Source organism: Callorhinus ursinus, unplaced genomic scaffold (genome assembly GCF_003265705.2).
Source record: "Callorhinus ursinus isolate GAN/ISIS: 27379988/994484 unplaced genomic scaffold, GSC_fseal_2.0 scaffold8, whole genome shotgun sequence".
Lineage (NCBI taxonomy): Eukaryota > Metazoa > Chordata > Mammalia > Carnivora > Otariidae > Callorhinus > Callorhinus ursinus.
The window spans coordinates 3268242-3274241 of record NW_027397070.1 but is presented as its reverse complement, the minus strand read 5'-3'; the positions used below and the strand labels follow the sequence as shown (position 1 = coordinate 3274241).

The following is a 6000-nucleotide window of genomic DNA, read 5'->3' as shown; positions in this document are numbered from 1 at the left end:
TCCAACTGTATGGATAGAAGGCACAGTAAGATTTAGAGTAGATGGCATTTCCAAGATATATTTATATAAATGTCACTTGGAGAAAAATCCTGTATTCCCAGTGCCAGGAAACCAACCCCCAACCTTACTGAATGCTTGTTCTATAATTACCCTTCAAAATTAGGTATTAGAAGAACATTTTGGATTTAATTCCACAAAAGTATTTTTAATAGCATATTTAAATCATCTCTTATTCCTCCTATATGTATTAAGAATTTTCTCAGTTAATTTTATGAATGAATATGACAAAACTCAGGGATTATTTATAAGGAATTTTCAAAGCCAAGGGTCAAGAAGACAGAAGAAATATCGCATTGTTTTTTGGAGTGATTTTCTCTCTAAGAGGATGGGGAGAAAGAATGAAACATTTGAATTTCACTGTTTTATGTATAGGAAATGGCCCATTAAGCCAAATTATTTAGGAATTCAAAATTAAGTCCAAAATAACTCCAGCTTTGGGTTTGATTTAGTGTCATCTGAAAGACAGATGGGGCCAGTTTTCAGATGGAAGCCACATGCTACTTTGCTTTGTTTTGTTTTGTTTCCAAAAATAAATTAACAATAGCAACAACAACAACAACAAAAGGAATACACAGAAGACTAAAATAAAGTGAAAGCAGAAAGGTAAGGGAATGTCCAAGCTGGCTTTGCAAGAGAATTTCTGCTGAACTCTGGAGCCTGTGTTCTCCTACTTTGCAGTCTGCCTAAGTTTCAGGAGATAAAGGCAAAGCCTAGAGCAAGTGCAAGGTAAGGAATCTTATAAGAGATCCTCCTTCAGAAAACAAAGTCCAGTGAGTTTTATCACCAGTGTAAAGATGCAAAAGAAATAACCCAGGCATAAAAGTACAATGACACTGGAAAAGAGGGGGGGAAATTTCCCCTGAGAACTTGTAAACAATCCCGACTTCATACAAGTTTGCAAGTCCAAACCATGCACCCTGTGTGATCTATAAAACCCTAATTGATAATTCAAACTGCTTCTGCATCAGTAGTTACCTAAGGGAACTGGCAGAAGCAAACACAATTATCTCTGGAGACTTCAAAAATATTCCTACAGATAAAATTCAAAGGAATATTAGCAGATTAAGTCAAAAATCACAAAACATACAAGGAAACAACAGTATAGGCAAAAACAGGAAATAACAAATGCTAGCAGCAGATCTACAAAGAATTTGAAATTTTGAAATTATCACAATACTAATACTCTGCACAGAATATTAAGCAACTATCACAAAATACATACAGAAATGAAAGGAAAAGCTGAGCCAGGAAATTATAAGGAATGGCAAAATGTTTATGAAAATGACAATAGAATTCCTAGAAATTAAAATAATTACAATTAAAAACCCAATGGATAGATTAAACAGCACACAAGGTACAACTAGAGAGAGAAATAATGAACTGAAGGATGAATCCAAACAAATTATTCAGAACATGGCATGAAAGACAAAGAAATGAACATTCACTGAATCATTATGTTCTACACTCAAAACTAAGACACTATGTCAATTACATCTCAATTAAAAAAAGAAAAAAAACTGGGTGCCTGGGTGGCTCAGATGGTTAAGCATCTGCCTTCGGCTCAGGTCATGATCCCGGGGTCCTGGGATCGAGTCCTGCATCAGGCTCCCTGCTCGGAAAGGGGCCTGCTTCTTCCTCTCCTTCTGCTGCTCCCTCTGCTTGTGCTCTTTCGCTCTCTCTGTCAAATAAATAAATAAAATCTTTTTTTAAAAAAAAAGAAAAAAACTATAAACTTCTGTATATTAAATCACAAGTTATATTTATTTATATTTTAACACAAGTTAAAAGATGAACTGAAGACATATATAAAATATATGTGAAGAGTGTTAAAATTCCTAACATAGATAGAACTCTTGCAATTTATTTAGAAAAAGAGAAACACCCACATAAAGAGATGGGCAAAGGGCACACAAAGGTCACTCAACAAAGGAAAAATACAAAGAGCCAAAACATATAAGAAAAGGTATCTCATCCTCTCCCAAAATATATGAAATCAAATAAAACAGCCATAGAGTGTCATTCTCTACCCATCAACCAGCAAAAATGAAAATAAGATCTCAAGGAGGGTATAAACAAAGGGACACTCAGGTGCCTTTTGGGGGAGAATGGAATTTGTACTGTTCTTTAGGGGTTAATTTGGGAGTATGTATCAACATTCTAACTGTGCACACAGCAACACCACACTGAGGGATTTACCACCCTAAGGGAAATCACTGAACAGCTATATATACAAAAAAAAAAAAAAAGTTGCTGTGGCTTATAAAACAAGAAATTAGAAATTACTAGTACTTTATTTCTTAAGTATATTACAGTACATCCATATGTGATAATATCATACTACCTTTAAAAGGGTGGGGGAAAAAAGAAATGAACATTCTTCTAAAAAAGAAATTAAGGAAACAGAGGAAAGATTTTAAAAATCTAAAATTCATCTAATGGAATTTCCAGAAAAATAAAATAAAAGGGAGAATTTAGAATATTGAAGCAGATAATGGGTGAGAATTTTCTAGAATTTTTGAAAGTCTCCAAACACCAGATCTAAGAAGTCCAACAAATAGCAAGTATGATAAAGAAAATGAACATATATTGCTATAAATAAATATATAAATCTCCACAATTAGATATATCATTTTACCAGATACCAATAATTAAGAGATCTTAAAATCAGTCAAGGAGATGAGATAGATCACTGACCTTTTCACAACAACAACAGAAGCTAGAAACCAAGTATGTTCAACATGCTAGAAAACAAAACAAGCAAAAGACCAGCAATCTAGACTTTCATAAGCAGTGATGAAACCCTTCAATATTGAAGGCAAAATAAGTACATTTCAAGATGCATAAAAACTGAGTTTGCTTCTGCAGACCTTCACTGAAGAAAATTTTAAAGGATATATACTTCAAACAGAAAACTATCTCATATAAAAGGTACAAGATGGAAGAAGTAATGAAGAGCAAAGGCAGTGTTGAATATGAAGGCAAATCTAGGTGAACATTGTACAAAGCACTAATGACAAAGCATTCCAGGAGACTTTTAATATAGAATTTAAATATATCATAAAATAGTATATAATTGAGAGGGGAATAAATTGGTTTACAGTATTTTATGGACCTTGTATTGTCCTGGAGGAGGGTGAAGGTTTTGATTAACAACAGAATTTTATTAATTAGGGATTCATGTTGTAATTTGTACAGAAATCAGTAAAATAAATAAACAGATTGTATAAATTCTAAACTAGTGGGGAAGGACGGTAAGCTGGTAGAAAACATAATCAACACCCCCCAAAAAAGAAAAAAAACACACACAGCCCAGAAAATATAGAGGAAAAATATATAAATAAATAAATACATATGTAAGTTAAATATATATACTCTATTAAAATATAGGAACATTTAAAAACCTAGGACAAGATGGACAATAGATAGTACAAAATAAGATGATAGATTTAATCCAAATATACCAATTATTACATTAAATGTCAATAGACCAAATTCTACAGTTAAAAGACAAAAATTATTTTTTAAATGGGCATTAAAATTATACGTGTATATATGTACATGTATATTGTAATCTAAAATATAAGCATACAGAAAAATTCTGTATGTTAAAAGGTAGAAAAGAGGGATACCAAGAAAAATAAAAGCTAATGGCAATATCAGGCAAAATAAAGAAGAAAATTTTATATTGCTAGAGATATAGTGACGAAAGTTTTAAATCACCAGGATTTACAACAATCTTATATTTGTATGCATCTAATAAAATGACCTCAAATTTTATAAGGCAAAACTTGACAACACAGGAGAAATAGAAAATTCGACCATCCTAAGGGGATACTTTAATATATCTTTCTTGCTGATTGGAAGAGAAACAAGAACAGCCCCTAAACAAAAGATTCTCAAGCTTTTGGGGGAAATACCAGGTAAAGTTATATAGCAAGATATAATTTCACCCCCACCAGTTTGGCAGAGATTAAAACGCTGGGCAATAGGACACGGAGCAACAGGCACGCTTGTCCACTGACAACAGCTTGCAAAAATAATATGGCAGGGCGCCTGGCTGGCTCAGTCAGAGGAGCCTGCGACTCTTGATCTCAGGGTCATGAGTTTGAGCCCCACGTTGGGTGTAGAGATTACTTAAAAATAAAATCTTTAAAAAAAAATGGCATGTGCTTACCACAACTACACTCCTGGAAATAAAGCTTAAAGTACCTCTGAACACATGTGTGTCAGAGGACTCATTCATAAATATGAATTTCAGCATTTTTCAAAGTCCTAAGTAGAAGTAGTAGAAAGGATAAACGGCGGTACAAACAAAGGAAAATTATAAAGCAGTGAAAAGTAACACAGCAACAACCACACAATGAAGGAACCTCAAAAATATAACATTTGAGTGAAAGATGCAGATCTCAGAAGAGTACATGGATTATGATTCCAATGAAAGCTTAAAGCAGGCAAAACTAAAGAATATGGGAAATGTGTATGCGGTGTATGTATGTATGTGTGTGTGTGCATGTATGTATGTGTGCATGTGTGTGTACGTGTGTGTACGTGTGCAGGTGTGTAAGTATGTGTCTGTTTGTGTGTGTGTGTATGTGTGTGTGCACGTGCTGCAGTCCAGTACAGGACTTGCACTGAGTCAACTAATCAAATCCACTAACATAACCCAGGAAAGCCTGGACATCTGAAAATGGTAGTCCAGACCTCAGACAAGGGCTCACAGACCCACTCTCCAGGAAATTTTTCAGTCCTTTACAATTGCCCCAAGTAACATAGGCAAAAATGAATGTAAAAAAAAATTTGAAATCCAAAGAAGGTATCAAAGTTCTGAAAGAGAAACAATATAGAACTGTAGCCTGAGGAGCAACAGCTCTACAGTATTGGAAATACCCCACTATTCCTCACATTCTCTCCCTCAAATCCTCTAATTACTCCTCATGATTAATTCTAATTCCTTAGGATCCTCAATCCCTCTTAGCTAAACAAAACAGTCCACTTTCACTCCCCAACTCCACGCTTTCTCCATTTTTTGATTTTCATACTATTCTTCCCCCTAAAATTCTTTTTTGCTGCATCTCATAATGTCAAAATCCTACTGATCACTCAAGGCACAAATTAAATGTTGTGCTTCTATGAAGCTTGGTCTCATTCGTCTGGTTAAAAGTAACCTCTGAACCTCCAAAAACAGTAATGATCCTTATTATGATATATGAAGCACATTCTTGTGTTTTAAATTAACAGAAATCTGGGATAGAGAGCCCGGTCTCCAAGAGGGACAGATAGAGTTCCAGTAGTTCTATTTGCATGAACACCTGCTACACCTGCTGGCAGACATGGTAGTCAAGGCTTTAGTAATGACAGGTGCAAGAATTCATGCTCCTGAACAAAGAGGGGAAATAAAGATGAGCCTGCCTGATGCCCACACTCTGGGAAAGTGCCAGGTGAGAAAAGGGTACACTCTGAGCAGGAGAGTCAAAGTGTGTAGGCTGCCTGACTCTAAGACCCAATGGCTCCACCACACCCACACCTCCTGCACTTAGTTAAAATCGAATGTCCCCGTCTATCGGTTTATGACGTTAAGGAAAGAGGTAGAAATGCTAATGACCTTCTGGATATCAGAGAGGAGAAGCAGTGATGTCTGTAACAGCAAGTGACCTGAAATAGCCCCAAAGTCACCAGCCACAGAAATGTGGATGGAGGTCACCAGGGGACAAAGAGTGGTGGCGCTTTTCTCAGCAAAGGCAAATTAGACTTCAAGACCCATGTCTATTAATAGTCATCAGACACTTAGGCAAACAATACTGAGAAATGCAGGGAAGGGAGGCTTCTTTTGCAACTCCGAATACACTAGTTAGACGTGAGGCTGCAAAAGAATGAAGACGGAAAAGACGCAGCATCGTCCAATGCTGTTCCACCTTCTTTCTGTACAGAGCCAACAGTAAT

At 35.6% G+C, this 6000-nt stretch overlaps 1 long non-coding RNA gene across 1 annotated transcript in view; it reads right to left on the bottom strand.

Moving 5' to 3' along the window:
* Positions 1-470: 470 nt before the first annotated feature.
* The window catches only part of LOC141373152 (uncharacterized), a 100608-nt gene continuing 95078 nt past the window's right edge, over positions 471-6000 (bottom strand). The window contains exon 4 of the long non-coding RNA XR_012378852.1: positions 471-1738. This is a non-coding gene — a long non-coding RNA (uncharacterized lncRNA). The remainder of the gene's footprint in view (positions 1739-6000) is intronic.